At 45.5% G+C, this 20442-nt stretch overlaps 1 protein-coding gene across 2 annotated transcripts in view; it reads right to left on the bottom strand.

Annotated features, from left to right (window-relative positions):
* The window catches only part of rhbdf1a (rhomboid 5 homolog 1a (Drosophila)), a 357313-nt gene that overhangs the window by 248662 nt on the left and 88209 nt on the right, over nt 1-20442 (bottom strand). For both annotated transcript variants that reach the window (XM_068003135.1, XM_068003136.1), the window contains exon 2: nt 20174-20254. The gene's annotated coding sequence lies outside the window, so the exon portion shown is untranslated. The remainder of the gene's footprint in view (nt 1-20173; nt 20255-20442) is intronic.

Raw genomic sequence — 20442 nt, 5'->3', positions numbered from 1 at the left:
AGGATCTATCCTTGGCCCCCTATTTCTCATCTGTATGCTGCCCCGGGCGATATCATCTGAAAACAACATCAGATTTCACATGTACGCTGATGACACCCAGCTCTAACTCACCACCACCTTCCTCGACCCCTCCACTGCCTCTGATTTGTCACACCGCTTGTCCGACATCCTGTACTGGATAAGCAAAAATTTCCTTCAACTAAATATTGGGAAGACTAAAATCATTGTCTTCCGTCCCCGCCACAAACTCCATTCCCTAGCCACCGCACCATCCGTCTCTCTGGCCACTGTCTGAGGCTGGACCAGACTGGTCACAACCTCGCCGTCCTATTTGATTCTGAGATGAGCTTCTGACCACATATCTGCTCCATCACCAAAACCGCCTACTTCCATCTCCGTAACATTGACTGTCTCCGCCCCTGCCTCAGCTCATCTGCTGCTGAAACCCTCATCAATGTCTTTGTTATCTCTACACTTGTCTATTCCAATGCTCTCCTGGCTGGCCTCCCATCTTCTACCCTCTATAAACTTGAGCTCATCCAAAACTTTACTGCCCTTATCCTAACTGTCACCAAGCCCCGTTCACCCTTCACCCGTGCTTGCTGACTTACATTGGATCCCGATCCAGGAACGCCTCGATTTTAAAAATCTCATTTTTGTTTTCAAATCCCTCAATGGCCTCACCGCTCCCTATCTCTGTAACCTCCTTCAGCCCTACAACCCTTCGAAATCTCTGCGCTCCTCCAATTCTTGCCTTTTGCACATTCCTGATTTTAATCACTCCACCATTGGCAGCAGTGTCTTCAGCTGTCTAGGCCCTAATCTCTGGAATTCCCTCCCTAAACCTCTCTGCCTTTCTACCTCTCCTTCATTAAGACGGTCCTTAAAACTCACCTCTTTGACCAAGCCTTTGGTAACCTGTGGCTCGGTATCAAATTTTGTTTGAAAGTCTCTATGAAGCACTTTGGGATGTTTTACTACGTTAAAGGCACTATATAAATGCAAGTTATTGTTGTTGTAAGTATGCTATGGTAACGAACCAGGTATACAAGAATAGACAGTGCAAAATACTGTCTGTAATTTCATTGAATACATTGGAACAAAATAAATAGTGGTAGGTTTGAGTCAATATGCAAAGCAACCATCCCCACTCCAAATACAGGCTCTGATTTTAACTCTGGTGGGTTGGTTATGGAGTGAGTTTGAAACTCTCCTGTAGATGAGTGGAAGCCACGAAGCCCAGCCCTATGGGAGAGGCAGTAGCACAGAGGCAGCGGTAGACATTGCCCTCTCTCGGGATGTCAGCGCCCTCTTCATCACCACCCTCTCAACCAATACCAGCCAGAAAGCCAGTTGGTCCAGGCTGCCCTGACAACAACTAAAGTGCTGAAATCTGCAGCTGGGCGCTCAGATACTCAAGCTCCAGAAATCATCCGCCACATCTCAAGGGTCCTCAAATGAGCTACAGCAGCCTTCCATCAGCTCTGCTGAAGCCTCTAGGAGAGCACCTTGTAACAGTATTAGAGTTAGTAAACCTTCTTTTAAGAAAAGCACTTGTGTGACAAAAGCATTCACTACAATAGTATGTTTGGAATTAAAATCAACACCTTATTACATTTGCAACTTTGATCCACAGTTTCCTCTTATTACAGTTTCCTAATCCAGATTTTAATACCCGGTGGGAGTCCTGCGGGCAGTGATGGAGGTGGGCAGGAAAACATCCAACCTTCCACAGCATGATGCTCGGGAGATTTTAACACCCAGGTCTCATCTGCATGCTGGCAGTCAGTCTCCCGCCCAAGCCTGGTGGGAAGTGCCGGCTAGGAGCAGGATTTCAGGCGGAAGGAGGCCGCCACTGGGGACCAAAGGAATGGTTTTGCTCCTCCTGGAAACAAAAAAATTACTTCTCTGGGCATCCTCTGGTAACCTGTGGGAAGACAGCAGGATCGGAGGGGGCAAGTTACTGTGGCCATTTTAACTGCCCACCCAACCGGTTTCCGCCAGGCAGGCAGGGTTAAGATCAGCCCTTTAGTCTGCATGGTCAGAATTTCATTGACAGAGGTTGAATGAATGTTTTCAATGCAGAATCAAGGGTGTGGTGAAGGGGTAAAAGGACTGTTAATGCTGAGGGGCTTTTTCTGACTTTTCAATTAAGGGAACTGAGGAGGTCACCAGAAACACTACTCTATCAATTGCTCCATGGCCTCTCTAGCTGTAATGTGTTCTGCTGGCCCTACTTCTTATGGTTCTTCCTCACCTTCATCCAATTTTTCCTCATCTGATGATGCCTCCACTGGTTGCAGTGCTTCCTCCAACTCCACCAGAGTTTGTATTGCCAGGTTATGCAGAATGCAGCAAACTACAATGATGCGGCCCATTTGTAGGGAGCACCCAGAGTGATGAAGGCACCTGAATCTTCAAAATGTCAATGGAATGCTCTATGATGTTCCTGGTGGTCCCATGACTCTTATTGTACCAGTGTTGCTCAGGCATGGTGAGATTGCAGAGGGGTGTCATCAGCTAGATGTGGAGGGGGTATCCATTGTCTTCTGGCAGCCATTCTTTGGCGTTCCCCGATTGTGCAAAAGTGGAGGGGGTATAGATGAGTGTTGCAGAATGAAGGCGCCGTGGCAGCTGCCACCAAAACTGGCACACACTTACAGTATCCTTCTAAGGTGATCACACACCAGTTGAACATTGATGAAGTAGAAGTCCTTCCTGTTCACATAAGCTACTAGCTTGTCTTCTTGTGCCCTGAGCCACAAGTGCAGTCAATTAAGAAAGAAAAGACATGCCTTTATATTAACACCTTTCAAAGCACTTTACAGCCAATGAAGGAAGCACAGAAGCCAATTTGTGCACAGCAAGGTTGCACAATCAGCAATGTGATAATGTGATATTATGCCCTGGACATGAGGGAAGCTGGGCACTGCTGCAAATCGAAGAACTCTCACATTCTGGCTGTTGGCATTCATTGGTTTGCACTGGCTAGGATGGTATTAGTGAGCTGTTTAATGCAGCCGTGCACAGCAGATGACAAGATGTGGGTGATGACCCCCATGACAGCCTGGATGGATCCTGTGGCAAAAAAGTTAAGTGCAGTGGTGATTTTAACAGTCACTGGCAAAGCATGGCCCCCTGGTCCAGCAGACAGCAGGTCCTGTTGCAACAGGCTGCCTGGTGTAGTACAGCCTCCTCCTGCACTGCTCCTCAGAAGTATCCAAGAAACTAACTCTTGGCCTATAGAGCCTGTGGATGGGTACAGCCTTTTACAAGTAAGCCCCCTCACCTGCTGTCTTCTAATAGATCCACCTATTGCTCTTCCTCCAACTATTCGTCCATCCAAAGAAGTGAAGCAAAAACAGCACCCATGGTAAGCAGTGAATGCTTAATGAGGGTAGGTAAGGTGGGGGGTGGGGGGAAATCAGAAAGAAGCAAACTGGAAGTTCAGAACTGCTTTGGAAATGGACTACTGAAAAAGGCACACAGATTCTAATGGTCTGAGTGCCTGCAGGTAAGAGCCCCTTTAAATTAATCTTCCAGTCATATTAGTCAATTTGTGAAGCCACTGCTGCCAACCTTTACTCAGCAGGACGATACTTCTGACCCACAACTGGAACACAATCTCTTCCTTTCATCATCTTATAAACCTCAATCAGTTGAAGTAATATCAGGATCCAAATGACACAATCTGAACCCAATTTGAATGTATTCATGAGGCATGTGCCTCTTTCCGGTGGGTGCGTTTACGACCTCAGTCAGCTGCAGGATAAAAATAGCGTTTGGCGGGTTGCCAGCCGGAACAGGGCAGTAAGTCAATCTTCCATATTCGAACAGGCTCACCCGCCCTGTTTCTGCCCAGCGGGTTGGGCTAAAATAAGGATCATACTGTTGGTACATCAATAGGTAACACAATGGGAGAAAAAGGACCAGAGGGAAGATAAATAAATGCACAAGGTCTCTCTCACAATTGAAAATAGGACTCTCGCTGGTTGAGCCACACAACATTGTGGTGAGTAAACAAATACAGGAGCCAACTAGGGACAAGTTTTAATAGCATAATAATTCAAGCAGCCACTTTGGAGCCCATCACCTTCATGTTTAATTTGGAGAAGTGCAGTGTTATGCATGTGGCAGGTCAAATGCTCAACATACAAACACCCTTCAGGTAAAAGCATTAAAGCAGGTGGAGAAAGAAAGAGATCTGGATGATCTAGTGCAGAGATCTCTAAATGCCGTGAAGCAATAGCTAGTGGAAATAGGGTGTTAGGGTGCATTTATAGGACAACTGACTTTGTCTTTGTACAAGACCTTGGTCAGGCCTCATTTGGAATACTGTGTCCAGTTTTGGTCTCAAGTGGTGGGTGATAGTGAGGCTTTGAAAAGAGTGCAGAGGAGGGCTACTAGACTAATTCCCAACTTAAAGCACCTTAGTTATCAAGATAGGCTAAAAAAGCTGGGACTCTACACTTTATTGAAGCACAGACTTAGGAGTGATCTGAATGAGGTTTATAAGATGATGAAAGGAATAGACTGTGTTCCATTTGACAATTTGTTCCAATTAAATACGTTAGGGAGGACCAGGGGGTCACAATTTTGTTGTACGAGGCCAGGTTTAGGTTAGATGTCAGGAGGTGGTTCTTTTCCCAGAGAATAGCGGACTTCTGGAATGAGGCTGCCGGCTCATGCGGTGGAAGCCGATTCGCTGAATTTCTTCAAGCGAGAGCTGGACCTGTGTCTGGCTGGGCTGGAGATCACCTCTTACAAAAGGGTAGGTAATGTAATGCATAGAATTATCAGGGCCAGAGTGATCTCTTGGACTAGTTTAATCGTTAAAGGGGTCGGAGAGGAATTTCCCCGATCTTTTCCCCCCTCAAATTGGCCTGGGTTTTTAATTCGGTTTCTCATCTCTCCCAGGAGATCACATGGTTGGGGCATGGAGTTTATATATTGTGACACACAAGGTATCGCGATTGTGTGGGACAAGCTGGATGGACCAGAGGGTCTTTTCCTGTCCGTTCATTCCCACAATACTTCTTGTGGGAAGTCTGCTCTTTTGCTGCAGGAACTAAACAAGTTAGAAATATTAACAGGACAGTTGCTATCCTCATGAAGAATCCAATCACTTGCAGTGAATAAAAGATATAGGGGTGACTACACAAATGCAACACATGTGCCACAAGTCACCAGAGTAGTTCTAGGCCTTGACTTAATAGGAACTTGGCTCTGATGATTTTATTTGTAATTTTCAGTTTGATTCTTCAAGTTAATAAAAAAGTGTAGCTATCAGCCAATCCGTAGAATTGTTTCAGCTGTCTGAACAGTGACCCAGTATTCCATGTGATCAGAGAAATTTGTGGGTTCACAAGTTGATCCCACAACAGTCAAAGAGGAGGTTGGGAAGGTGTGGGGGAGGGGGGCTTACAAGGGGAGAAACACAAGCAAGGAAATGGCACTAGACTGCTCTTGTACACCCAGCAATTGGTTATAAAACATTAGTCTGCTGCCCCAATTCATCAGTGAGTTGCTTAAGTGAGTGCCAGAGCCATACGGACCAGTATAGTCCTGGGTCTGTTCAGAGTTAGCTGATCCCAACTGAGATGACTACCAATGATCTAAGCCAAATTTCTGGTTCCTGTAAGCTGTTCAGCTACCTTGTTCAAAAGACTGCATGTAGGCATCATGTGCAGACAGAATTGGCCTCAGCTATGGCAGTTCCCATAGTCAAACTGCCTACCAACCTTCATTGTTTGGGTAATACAAGAATGATGGCTACTTAGATGAACCAAAAAAGGTCAGGAGAAAAAAAAACACATTAACACAAGCCTAGGAATAAACCAACTTTCTACTCATACAAGAAGAATAAAAAAGGCACAAATAAATAAAATTCATTTCTCTTGTAGTTAGAAAATGCCCTGCTGGCTGCCTCAAGAAACCAATGGGGCAATTTTCAGTTTGGGTGTACATTATATGGGTGGCGGGTACTCACCCATAGTGGGGGTGATGAGCCACAGCCCAATAGCAGGGGCAGTCATGCAATGGGAATGACAGCACATCTGGACCCTCATCACCTATCACTACCCTGGTGCCAGAAAGCCAACTGAGCCAGACTGCCCTAGCAGCCATTGAGTTACTGAAGTTCGCAAGCAGGCCCTCTCGGGCCCAGGCTGCTACTGGTCACCAACCACAAACATCTCATGATACTTTGACTGAGCCATAGAAGTCTTCCATCTCCCATGCTGCAGCCACTGGAGGAGCACATCATAGCAGCACTAAACTAGGTAAGACAGCATTTAAGACAGGTACCAGGAGCTCACCAGAGTGATAATTAATCTTAGGCATTTATAAAAAACTATAAAATTATAATCCTTACTGAAATCTTCGTATGCAGAGTGTTCCTGTTGTAGCTGGTAACCCTGCAATGTTAGCTGACATGAATATCAATATTGGTCTTTGGGCAAAAATAGTTTATTGGAGGGTGGATGAACTAGGCGAGATGTTGGACATGACTGTTAAAACAGAGGAGCAGGGATTGTTCAAATGACACACTCTTCAATAAGATGCTGTTGAAGAGCTCAGGATGCAGGCAACTAATGGAGTTCTGTTGCTCCTTCAACAACCTTTATGTCTTCACTGTCCTCTCCATGATCGCGATGACGCTCCTCGTCCAATGGTGGGTCCATGTGTTGTCCTCATTGCACAGCAAGATAGTGGTTTGATGTATGCTGCACAATCATATGGGACACTCTTTATGGGCTGCACTGCAGGAAGCCACTAGAGCTGTGCTGACAGCAGAATCGTTGTTTGAGGACTCAAACAGTCTGCTTGATGAGAGCTGTAGGGAAAACCATGGATCTGACTGTAGTGCAGTTCAACCACTGAGCATGGGTTCCTAAGTGAAATCATGAACCAGGTGTACAAAGGATAGATAGCCTTTGTCCCCAAGCAGTTTGCCTCTCACTTGCTGTGCAGGGGCAAAGAATGGAGGGGGGGGGGGGGAGGGGGGGGCGGCAGGGTGGGGGGGGGGGGGGGAATGATTGGCGCATTATAAAAACATCATAGCATCTGCCAGGAAAGCGAGAAGAGCCCTGCATGATGCACTGCTGGTTATCACACACCAGCTGCACGCTAACACAGTGGTAGCCCTTGCAATTCATGAAGGCAGCGAGGGTCTGTGAAGGAGCTCGCAGGATGACATAGAATCATAGAAAGTTACGGCACAGAAGAAGGAGGCCACATTCGGCCCACCGTGTCCGTGCTGGCCGAAATAAAGTTATTCAGCATAATCCCACATTCCAGCTTTTGGTCCATAGCCCTGTAGGTTGCGGCACTTCAAGTGCATGTCCAAGTACTTTTTAAATGAGTTGAGGGTTTCTGCCTCTAACACCCTTTCGGGCAGTGAGTTCTAGACCCCCACCACTCTCTGGGTGAAAACATTTCTCCTCAGCTCCCCTCTAATCCTTCTACCAATTACTTCAAATCTATGCCCCCAGTCACTGACCCCTCTGCTAAGGGAAATAGGTCCTTCCTATCCACTCTATCGAGGCCCCCTGGTGCAGTCAATGACGTTTTGGACTTGGGGGAAGCCTGCAATCTGTGCCAACCCCAGAGCCATATCCTGCTGCTTCTGGATGTCCATGAGAAAAGTGTTTAGCAAACATGGTATTAAATACCTATCAAAATTTGCAGATGATACAAAGATGGGAGGGAAAGTAGAGAGTGAGGAGGACATAAAAAACCTGCAAGGGGATATAGACAGGCTGGGTGAGTGGGCGGAGATTTGGCAGATGCAATATAATATTGGAAAATGTGAGGTTATGCACTTTGGCAGGAAAAATCAGAGAGCAAGTTATTTTCTTAATGGCGAGAGACTGGAAAGTACTGCAGTACAAAGGGATCTGGGGGTCCTAGTGCAAGAAAATCAAAAAGTTGGTATGCAGGTGCAGCAGGTGATCAAGAAAGCCAACGGAATGTTGGCTTTTATTGCTAGGGGGATAGAATATAAAAACAAGGAGGTATTGCTGCAGTTATATAAGGTATTGGTGAGACCGCACCTGGAATACTGCATACAGTTTTGGTCTCCATACTTAAGAAAAGACATACTTGCTCTCGAGGCAGTACAAAGAAGGTTCACTCGGTTAATCCCGGGGATGAGGGGGCGGACATATGAGGAGAGGTTGAGTAGATTGGGACTCTACTCATTGGAGTTCAGAAGAATGAGAGGCGATCTTATTGAAACATATAAGATTGTGAAGGGTCTTGATCGGGTGGATGCAGTAAGGATGTTCCCAAAGATGGGTGAAACTAGAACTAGGGGGCATAATCTTAGAATAAGGGGCTGCTCTTTCAAAACTGAGATGAGGAGAAACTTCTTCACTCAGAGGGTGGTAGGTCTGTGGAATTTGCTGCCCCAGGAAGCTGTGGAAGCTACATCATTAGATAAATTTAAAACAGAAATAGACAGTTTCCTAGAAGTAAAGGGAATTAGGGGTTATGGGGAGCGGGCAGGAAATTGGACATGAAGCTGAGTTCGGATCGGTCAATGCCCTGTGGGTGGCGGAGAGGGCCCAGGGGCTATGTGGCCGGGTCCTGCTCCGACTTCTTGTGTTCTTTAGATTTGTGGTTGGGATCAGATCAGCCATGATCTTATTGAATGGCGGAGCAGGCTCGAGGGGCCGATTGGCCTACTCCTGCTCCAATTTCTTATGTTCTTATGTTCTTAATGTAAGTTCCTTCATCGTTGCTGGGTCAAAATCCTGGAACGTCCTTCCTAACAGCACTGTGGGAGAACCTTCACCACACAGACTGCAACGGTTCAAGAAGGCGGCTCACCACCACCTTCTCAAGGGCAATTAGTGATGGGCAATAAATGCTGGCCTCGCCAGCGACGCCCACATCCCATGAACTAATATAAAAAAAAATTGCAGACTGACTGATATTACTGCTATTCCTTGTGGCAGCCTGGAAGGAGCCAGAGGCAAAGAGGTTGAAGGTTGCAGTGACCTTGACTGCAACAGGCTGTGCTTGCTGTGGCAGATGGTTAGAATCATAGAAAGGTTACAGCATGGAAGGAGGCCATTTGGCCCATCGAGTCCGTGCCGGCTCAATGCAAGAGCAGTCCAGCTAGTCCCACTCCCCCGCCCGATCCCCTTAGCCCTGCAAATTTTTTGCTTTCAAGTACTTATCCAGTTCCCTTTTGAAGGCCATGATTGAATCTGCCTCCACCATCCCCTCAGGCAGTGCATTCCAGATCACAACCACTCGCTGTGTAAAAAAGTTTTTCCTCATGTCACCCTTAGTTCCTTTGCCAATCACCTTAAATCTATGACCTCTAGTTCTTGACCAATGGGAACAGTTTCTCTCTATCCATTCTGTCTAGACTCTTCATGATTTTAAATACCTCTATCAAATCGCCTCTCAATCTTCTCTGTTCCAAAGAGAACAACCCCAGCTTCTCCAGTCTATCCATGTAACTAAAGTCCCTCATCCATTGAATCATTCCAGTAAATCTAGGTTGTAGGTCTTATTGGAGGAAGTGAGACAATTCTGTGACAGACTCGCTGGAGAAGAGCAGCCTACTTATGCACTGCTTCTCAGAGAACTGCAATATGTTTCCTTGGCATATAAACTCTGTTAGAATCATAGAATCACAGAAATTTACGGCACAGGAGACCACTCAGCCCATCGTGTCTGTGCTGGCCGAAAAAGAGCCATCCAGTTTAATCGCACTTTCCAGCTCTTGGTCCGTAGCCTTGTAGGTTACAGCACCTCAAATGCGTATCCAAGTACTTTTTAAATGCGATGAGGGTTTCTGCCTCTACCACCCTTTCAAGCAGTGATTTGCAGACCTCCCCACCCTCTCGGTGAAAATATTTCTCCTCAACTCCGCTCTAATCCTTCTATCAATTACTTTAAATCTATGCCCCCTAGTTTTTGACCTCTCTGCTAAGGGAACTAGGTCCTTCCTATCCACTTTAACTAGGCCCCTCATAATTTTATACACCTCAATTAAATCTCCCCTCAACCTCTTCTATTCCAAAGAAAACAACCCCGGCCTATCCAATCTTTCCTCATAGCTAAAATTCTCCAGTCCTGGCAACATTCTCATAAATCTCCTCAGTACCCTCTCTAGTGCAATCACATCGTTCCTGTAATGTGGTCACCAGAACTGTAAGCAGTACACTAGCTGTGGCCTAAATAGTGTTTTATACAGTTCTAGCATAACTTCCCTGCTCTTATATTCTATGCCTCGGCTAATAAAGGAAAGTATCCCGTTTGCCTTCTTAACCACCTTATCTACTTGTCCTGCTACCTTCAGGGATCTGTGGACATGCATGCCAAGGTCCCTCTGTTCCTCCACACTTCTCAGTATCCTACCACTTATTGTGCATTCCCTTGCCTTGTTTGCCCTCTCTAAATGCATTACCTCACACTTCTCCGGATTGAATTCCATTTGCCACTCTTCTGCCCACCTGACGGTCCATTGATATCATCCCACAGTCTACAGCTTTCCTTCTCACGATCAACCACACAGCCAATTTTTGTATCACCTGCAAACTTCTTAATCATGCCCCCTACAATTTAAGTCTAAATCACTGATACTTACGACAAAAAGCAAGGGACCTAGTACTGGGCCCTGCCGAACCCCACTGGAAGCAGCCTTCCAATCACAAAAACACCCATCGACCATTACCCTTTGCTTCCTGCCACTGAGCCAATTTTGGATCCAACTTGCCACTTTCCCTTGTATCCCATGGGCTTTTACTTTTCTGACCAGTCTGCCATGTGAGACCTTGTCAAAAGCCTTGCTAAAATCCATGTAGACTACATCAAATGCACGATCCTCATCGACCCTCCTTGTCTCCGCCTCAAAAAATTCAACCAAGTTAGTCAGACACGACTTTCCCTTAACAAATCTATGCTGACTGTCATGATGATTAATACTGTCCCTCAGAATTTTTTCCAATAATTTGCCCACCACCGAGGTTAGGCTGACAGTCCTGAAATTACACAGTCTATCCTTTTCTCCATTTTTAAAACAACGGTACAACGTTAGCAATTCTCCAGTACCACGCCTGTAGACAGAGAGGGTTGGAAAATGATGGTCAGAGCCTCCACTATTTCCTCCCTTGCTTCTTTTAACATCCTGGGATACACTTCATCCGGGCCTGGCGATTTATCTACTTTCAAAGATGCTAATCCCCTTAATATTTCCTCCCTCACTATGTTTATCCCATCCAATATTTCACACTCCTCTTCCTTAGCTACAATCTCTGCATCATCCCCTCTTTTGTGAAGACAGACACAAATTATTCATTAAGAACCATACCCATGTCTTCTGCCTCCACACACAGGTTACCTTTTTGATCTCTAATAGGCCCTACTTTTCCCTTAGTTATCCTCTTGCTCTATGTATTTATAAAACATCTTTGGGTTTTCCTTGAATTTACTTGCCAATATTTTTTCCTGCCCTCTCTGCTTTCCTAATTTCCTTTTTAATTTCACCCCTGCACTTTCTATACTCCTCTAGGCTTTCTGCAGTATTGAGCTCTCGGTATCTGACATAAGCTTCCCTTTTTTGCCTTATCCTACCCTGTATGCTCCTTGACATCCAGGGGGCTCTAGATTTGGGAGTCCCTCCCTTTTTCTTTGTGGAAACATATTTGCTCTGAACCCTCACTATCTCTCCCTTGAATGCCTCCCACTGCCCTGACACTGATTTTACCTTCAAGTAGCTGGTTCCAGTCCACTTTTGCTAAATCATCTCTCAGCTTAGTAAAATTGGCCTTTCCCCAATTGAGAACTTTTACTCCTGTTCTATCTTTGTCCTTTTCCATAACTATGCTAAATCTAACTGAATTATGATCACTATCACCAAAATGCTCTCCCACTAATACGCCTTCTTCCTGCCCAGCTTCATTCCCTAAAACTAAGTCCAGAACTGCCCCCTCTCTTGTTGGGCTTGCTACGTACTGGCTAAAAAAAGTTTACTTGAATGCATTTTAAGAATTCTGCGCCCACTATAACTTTTACACTAATTCTATCCCAGTTAATATTAGGGTAGTTGAAATCCCGTACTATTACTGCCCTATTGTTTTTGCACTTCTCAGAAATTTGCCGGCATATTTGCTCTTCTACCTCCCTGACGGTTTGGGGGAATGGGGCGGTGAGGGGTTGGAGTGGTAAGGATTCCTGGCAGCACGCCTCCTTCTGTTTGATATCCCTGCAGCTGCAGCTGTTTGCTTTCTCCTCATCCTCTAGCCAGACTGCAATTATTGAAGGACCCCCCATGAAAAAAAGTGTGTTGCCAAAACCCATTAAAAGTTCAGAACATTCTACAGCCACTACAAGCTCTTTAAAATAGTCTAAGTAGCAAAAAACATTATGTAATAGGAACAAAACGTCTCCCAAAACTTTCCAGCATTTTTGCTGAGCGCAGGTGAAGATCTCTTTAAATACGGCTGGAAATGTTCACCATGTGACTTGCACTGCCCATGGTTTGTAAGCGTGTTGAGGAATCATAGACATTTACAGCACAGAAGGAGGCCATTCAGCCCATCGTGCCTGTGCCAGCCGAGAAAGAGCTATCCAGCCTAATCCCACTTTCCAGCTCTTGGTCCGTAGCCTAGTCGGTTACGGCGCCAGGACCTGGTGGTAGCAATGCAGGCGGAGACGAAGTGGCACTGCAGCCTTAATTTGACCCCAATTTGCATATATTAATGAGACCCCTGTCTGTTTCCATTGGGAGGTCCACCTGGAAATTTGAATAGGTGGACAATCAGTGGTAAGTTGGCAGGTCAATCCTTCACTTGATTTTTGGCCTGCTACCACCCTGTTTTTTTTAGGCAAAAACTGCGTGGTAGTGAAATGATGATAATTCCCCAAAGACCATTACATTTTACCAAGAGTGTGTTTTACTTAAGATGCAAAGTAAGTGTATATATCTCACCAAGGACTGGTCAGGTGGGCAGAAGAGTGGCAAATGGAATTCAATCTGGAGAAGTGTGAGGTAATGCATTTGGGGAGGACAAACAAGGCAAGCGAATACATAACAAATGGGAGGATACCGAGAGGTGCAGCAGAACAGAGGGACCTTGGAGTGCATGTCCACAGATCTCTGAAGGTAGCAGGACAGGTAGATAATGTGGTTAAGACGGCATACTTTCCTTTATTAGCCGAGGCATAGCATATAAGAGCAGGGAGGTTATGTTAGAACTGTATAAAACACTAGTTAGGCCATAGCTAGAGTACTGCATACAGTTCTGGTTACCACATTACAGGAAAGATGTGATTGCACTAGAGAGGGTACAGAGGAGATTTACGAGGATGTTGCAAGGAGTGGAAAATTTTAGCTATGAGTAAAGATTGGATAGGCTGGGGTTGTTTTCTTTGGAACAGAGGAGGCTGAGGGGAGATTTAATTGCGGTGTATAAAATTATGAGGGGCCTATTTCCCTTAGCAGAGAGGTCAATAACCAGGGGGCATCGATTTAAAGTGATTGTTAGAAGAATTAGAGGGGAGCTGAAGGAAAAAAATTTCACCGAGAGGGTGAGAAGGTCTGCAACTCACTGCATGAAAAGGGTGCTAGAGGCAGAAACCCTCATCGCATTTAAAAAGTACTTGGATGTGCACTTGAAGTGCCATAACCCACAAGGCTACGGACTATGAGCTGGAAAGTGGGATTAGGCTGGATGGATGGCTCTTTAATTGGCCAGCACAGACACAATGGACCAAATAGCCTCCTTCTGTGCCGTAAATTTCTCTGAAGTGCTAGGATATTGGCTACAAGAGAACGGATAGGAAGAGCACTGCACAAACTGTAATTTTACTCAAATTGCTGTATTTCCATTACTATATATGGAAATGCCAAAAGTTCTGATTTTCTGCCTACATCGATTTTGGTATATGGAGATGCTCAGAACCTTAATTCCCCATCTCCACATACCCATTACCGTGCTTGGAAATAATGACATCTTTAACTTCCTGCCACCTTGGACCCATTATTGTACACAGAGATACCAAAAACTTTAATGTTCTGATTATTATTGTACTTGGAAACCCTGTTAGCCTCAGAACATCACATCTAAAGCGTCTGCTAAAATCCACTGGAAACCTGAAGAAAATATAAACATGGTTCATGGCACAGAATACTCTTAACTTGTGATTCTGATCATTTTGTTTGTCAGCGATATTGTACGTGCATATTTTAATTGGGTTGCCATGATAACAAAAAAAGTCAGTGTTCTTCAATTCTTAAAATATTCCAAAGCATTTCTGTAGCTATACACATGCAAGCGCTCCTGATGCGTGCAACAATGCACCTCACAAAGACACATGTACATACGCCCGCATATAAAATTTTAATGTCGAATTTATACTATGAATTAGAAAATTATCCATAGCTGGTGGTTTCTACTGTTCATAAATGTTTAACCTTTTAACATAACACTTTTTGCTGATTCAAAATGGTAGAAAACATGCACATAAACTAGTTTGTAAATTACAACTGATACTTAATCAAAATCATTTTGCTTCAGATTTTAAGAGCATTATTCAGCTGAGGATAATGGGACATGCCATTACAACACAAGCATTAGTCACAACAACAACTTGCATTTATAAAGCATATTTAACATAGAAAAGCACCCCAAAGTGCCTCACAGAGGTGTAAACAGACAAGAACAGACGTCGAACCAAAGACGGCAAGATTAGGAGGGGTGAAAAGAAGCTTGGTCAAAGAGGTGGATTTTAAGGAATGTCTTGGAGGAGAGGGAGGTGAAGAGGTGGAGAGGTTTAGAAATAGAATTCCATAGCTTGGGGCCTAAATTCTGACGGCACAGCCACCAAAGAGTTCAAAACAGATTAGCTCAACTAGCAGCTGGGTTTATTTGTCTAGATTTGCTTCTCATTCCCCTCCCTTACCGAAGAATGAGAAACAAATTAAGAAAAGTGAATCCAACTGCTCCAATTTAGAACAATTCAGATTTTAGTTAGAAAAATCCCAATATGGACCATTGGAGATCACTTTGGACTTAGTGAACATGGAGCCAAATTCCTCGAGCCACAGCTGCATGACTAGATGTTTGGTGGGTCAGTACCTACTACAGCACTCTGTCCTGGCAGTGACCCCATCTGAAATCCTACGGACAGCGTTTTTAATATAAAGCAGCCAGCGCCATTTACAGCCTCCCCAGGTGTCTGTGGACCAGGAATATCTGGTCTGAAAAGAATCAAAACCATTAAAATAAAACTGTGGATTTCAAACGAGCCATTTTCTTAGCGGCAGTTGATCGTTCTGGGATCTATTGCTGCTAGGAAAACAGCATTGTGGACCCCACTTGTCATGAACCAGCCACTTTAATCCAAATTGGTGGACGATCTTACTCATTTGTTCAGAACTATTTTACTTCCTGCTGGTTATAAGAAACCAAACTATTTGCATTTTGGCCTTCAACCCTAGGTAGGACCTTCTTTCCCTGCAGTCTCCTGTTTGTTTTTCACATCAGACTAACTCCAGTGTCAGCTTTCAGTCAAATAGAATACCTCTCCCAATCCAAGAGCAGAATCCAGCAGCTTATCAGCAATGGCTCCTGCTGAGTTAAGGGGCAGCATTTTAGCACCCGCTATCGGGTGCGTTCCTGGCGGGGAGGCCCCGAAAATCGTGAAATCCCGGAGCCTGCCTCGAACCCACGTACTTCCGGGTTCCCCGCTGACGCGCCGGCGTGCGCGCGCAGCCCCCGCTGGTGGGAATCCCGCAGGATGCCACTTGAAAGTATTTATTTAGGTATTGCAGGTCATTAACTGACCTGATTAGGGGATTATGTGAGGAGGGGTGGGATTTTAGAGCAACCTGGGACTGTTTCCCAAACTGGGAGAAACACTCCCAGTTCAAATGGACCTGATGCAGCTGTCAGCCTGTGGCAGCTGCAAAGGTCCATTTGACAGGGGGGGGGGGAAAAAAGAGACCCTCACTCATTGCAGGAGGCCACTCTGTCACTTGGGACAAAGTTTGGCCTCCACCACCCTCCTCCTGACAAGCAAAGTCACCAACTTGCACACTTACCCCGGTGTCCAGACACATATACCTACCTTGCGGACCCCCTCAGATGTACATCTTCCAGATGGGGGCCGCCGTAGCTGCAGTCACGACCTCCTCGGAGGGCGAACAGCATCACCAGCCTCGCCATCCACCTCAGACATGTGGAGCTCCACAACACAATGCTGTGCACATCCACCTGCACAGCAGGAGGGAGGGCACTACCCTCGCCACAGGGTCCACAGACCGAGACTCAGCTTCCTGGACCTCTCTGAGCAGCAGTGCACATGGAGGCTCAGAGTCACTCGACATGTAGTCGTGGACATCTGCAGCCTCCTTCATGCAGAGCTGCTCCCGGCTGGCCCGAGCACCATCTTCTTACCTGTCGCTGTCAAAGTCACCACTGCCCTCAACAACTTCTCCTCCGCATCCTTCCAGGGTGCAACCGGGGACATCGCCGATGTCTCTCAGTCGTCTGCACAAAAGAGCCCTGCAAATACACCTACACCCACTCTGCAGTGACACAATGGGTGGCATCAGTTGTGGGCCTTCATAGTGATCCTCAGGAAAGGGCATTATTGCACAGACCAGACAAGATTCGCGAAGACATGGCAGTAGTGGTGCCAATATAATATGTGATGTGAGTTGGTCAGAAATTCAATATAAGTAACAACCATGACAAACCCTCAAACACCCTTGTGCATCCCCTTCATGCTCACGACACGTTTGCCTTTCGCTGCCTACTGCACATATGTGATGCATGCCCAGTGGCTGCAGCACAGGTAGTGGCAGGTTGAGTGAGGCTGGCCGTGAAAGAGATGCACGAGAGGGTGAGTACAAGATAGAGCCATGAGATTGTATGAGGATTGGGTTGAGTGGTAGTGGCGGGATGAGTACTGGCGAGGTGAGTAGGTGCAGGTAAGATGAGGTTTGAGTGGGTATGAGGGGTGATGTGACAGAGTAGTGTTGGCAGTGCAGAAGGAGATGTGGGTTGGGGGCGGTGATGTGGCCCCGCCCGCCGGGAGGAAGATCTCTGTCCTCCCCCTCCTCTTCACCCCATGTATGGATACCTGGAGTGAGGCATCAGTAAACTGGGAGCAGCCTTCCCCCTGGGCTGCTCCATGCTGTGATTTTTTCTGTTTGTTGCAGCATCTGTCAGTGGAGGACTGCCCCTTTAAATAGAGCTCCTCCAGCTGACAGATCTTACTGCGCATGCGCAGCCCGCCAGACACGCAGATCAGCAGTGGGTAACCCGGAAGACCAGGTAAGTGGATCCAATTAGTGGATTGTATGCTACAATCGCGCGGGGAGCTGACTAATTTCACCGGGCGCGTTATCCACGCGCCCGATAGCCCCCCCGCCGAGAACCCGCAGCCCTGCTAACATCGGGCCCAAGATATAAGAACATAAGAAATAGGAGCAGGCGTAGGCCATATGGCCCCTCGAGCTTGCTCTGCCATTCAGTAAGACTATGGTTGATCTTCTACCTCAACTCCACTTTCCTGCCCTATCCCCATATCACTTGATTCCCTTAGTGTCCAAAATCTATCAATCTCAGTCTTCAATATATTCAACGACTGAGCATCCACAGCTCTCTGGGGTAAAGAATTCCAATGATTCACAACCCTCTGAGTAAAGAAAAGGCCGACCCGTTATCCTGAGACTATGACCCCTAGTTCTAGACTCTCCAGCCAGGGGAAAAAGCATCTCATCTTCTACCTGGTCAAGCCCTCTAAGAATTTTATACGTTTCAAAGAATTACCTCTCATTCTACTAAACACCAGAGAATAAAGGCCCTTTCTACTCAATCTTTCCTCATAGGTCAACCCGCTCATCCCAGGAATCAATCTCGTGAACCTTCGTTGCACCCTAAGGCAAGTATATCCTTCCTTAGGTAAGGAGATCAAAACTGTACACAGTGCTCCAGGTGTGTTCTCACCAGAGCCCTGTATAATTGCAGCAAGACCTCCTTACTCTTATACTCCAACCCAATTGCAATAAAGGCGAACATACATTTGCCTTCCTAATTGCTTACTGAACCGGCATATTAACTTTCTGTGATTCGTGTACAAGGACACCCAAATCCCTCTGAATATCAACATTTACTAGACTCTCACCTTTTAAAAAAATTCTGCTTTTCTATTCTTCTTACCAAAAGTGGATAATTTCACATTTCCCCACATTATAGAGTCATAGAGTTATACAGCACGGATAGAGGCCCTTCGGCCCATCGTGTCCGCGCCGGCCATCAAGCCCTGTCTACTCTAATCCCATATTCCAGCATTTGGTCCGTAGCCTTGTATGCTATGGCATTTCAAGTGCTCATCCAAATGCTTCTTGAATGTTGTGAGGGTTCCTGCCTCCACAACCCTTTCAGGCAGTGAGTTCCAGACTCCAACCACCCTCTGGGTGAAAAAGTTCTTTCTCAAATCCCCTCTAAACCTCCCGCCTTTTACCTTGAATCTATGTCCCCTTGTTATAGAACCCTCAACGAAGGGAAAAAGCTCCTTAGTATCCATCCTATCTGTGCCCCTCATAATTTTGTACACTTCAATCATGTCCCCCCTCAGCCTCCTCTGCTCCAAGGAAAACAAACCCAATCTTCCCAGTCTCTCTTCATAGCTGAAGCGCTCCAGCCCTGGTAACATCCTGGTGAATCTCCTCTGCACCCTCTCCAAAGCGATCACATCCTTCCTGTAGTGTGGCGACCAGAACTGCACACAGTACTCCAGCTGTGGCCTAACCAGTGTTTTATACAGCTCCATCATAACCTCCTTGCTCTTATATTCTATGCCTCGGCTAATAAAGGCAAGTATGCCATATGCCTTCTTTACCACCTTATCTACCTGTTCCGCCGCCTTCAGGGATCTGTGAACTTGCACACCAAGATCCCTCTGACCCTCTGTCTTGCCTAGGGTCCTCCCATTCATTGTGTATTCCCCATCTGCCACCTTCTTGCTCAATCAATTAATCTAACTGTATTCCTTTTGAGTTGAAATGAATAAAGTTGTCACAGCAACAAAGAGTGTGAGTGATCACTGGAATGTTAAGCTATCTTTCACTGTCTGTAGCGTGTTGGTTCTGACACTCGAGCGCTCCGTTTGAATCTTAATCTGTATCTCCCAGCCTTGCCGTCCATGAGTTTAACCGTGAGAACTAAGTTTAGCTCCAGAGTAGCATTTTTGACATATAATACTAAGATTTCCCATGGCAGCATAGACAGAAATCCTGAAATGTGACAATAACTTTTAATACATTCACTATAAAATCAGAGCGTAACTCATTTATTTTTCATAGCGTTTAGCAAGCAAAGCCTTTCATTACAGAGTCTGAGTTCTTATGGATGTTAAGCGGCTTTTGTTCCAATCTCAGAGGTTCATTGTAACTATTTATGTGTTGGAGTCACAGATAGTGAACTATGAGGGTTCATTTTATGACTGTATTCCCAGCACAGGTGTCAGCTTTGGCTCAGTGGTAGCACTCTGTCAGAAGGTCATGGGTTCAAGCGTCTTAAGCCCATAATCTAGGCCAACACTTCAGTGCAGTACCAAGGGAATGCTACACTGTCGGAAGTGCCGTCTTTTGGATTAGACATTAAACCTCAGGTGGATATAAAAGATCCCAAGGCACTATTTCAAAGTAGAGCAGGACAGTTCTCTTCAGTGTCCTAGCCAGTATTTATCCCTCAACCAACATCGCTAAACAACTTTATCCAGTCATTACCTCATTGCTGTTTGTAGGACCTTGCTGTGCACAAATTGGCTGCCATGTTTCTGATATTACAATAGTGGTTGTAAGCTGCTTTGGGATGTCCTGAGGTTGTGGAAGGTGCTATTTAACTGCAATTTCTTTCTTTCTCTCTTTTCTGCTGCTAGAAGTGCACATCAGGAATTTGTTCCCCCCCCCACTCTCCCACCTCCCCTTTCCCAATATGTGTTCTCAGCGGCCAAAGCTCTGCACCCTGAGGGCCTAGTCATTAAATTACTCCACTCCATAGTGTGTTATTTTGCCACCACAAATAAAGTTAATATAGTTCTAGTCCTCTGAACTCATATAACATGGAGAAATGAACATGCTTTTATTCAGTTTCTAACAAATGGTATATCAGCAGTTTTACCATTAATACCTATTTCATACCTTCTTGATTTCTCAAAGGGATTTGCCTTCTTTCAGTGTAATAATCCAACACGTTTTTCACATCACACATACATTTCACTTCTGTAACATAAAAAGGAAAAGGGTAAAACTTAATCATCTCCAAATTGAGCACATAAGTTCATAAGTTAATGAGGCCCTAAGATTATACACAAATGGTCACAACAAATTGTTTATTTAAATAAAAAGTCTGTAAAGAGACCAAATTCTATTATATCTTTGCAGGGCTGACTAGATTGAACATTTGAATG

Source organism: Heptranchias perlo, chromosome 22 (assembly GCF_035084215.1).
Source record: "Heptranchias perlo isolate sHepPer1 chromosome 22, sHepPer1.hap1, whole genome shotgun sequence".
Classification (NCBI taxonomy): Eukaryota; Metazoa; Chordata; class Chondrichthyes; order Hexanchiformes; family Hexanchidae; genus Heptranchias; species Heptranchias perlo.
Note: the sequence above shows the minus strand (reverse complement) of the source record. Positions and strands in the feature narration are given on the sequence as shown.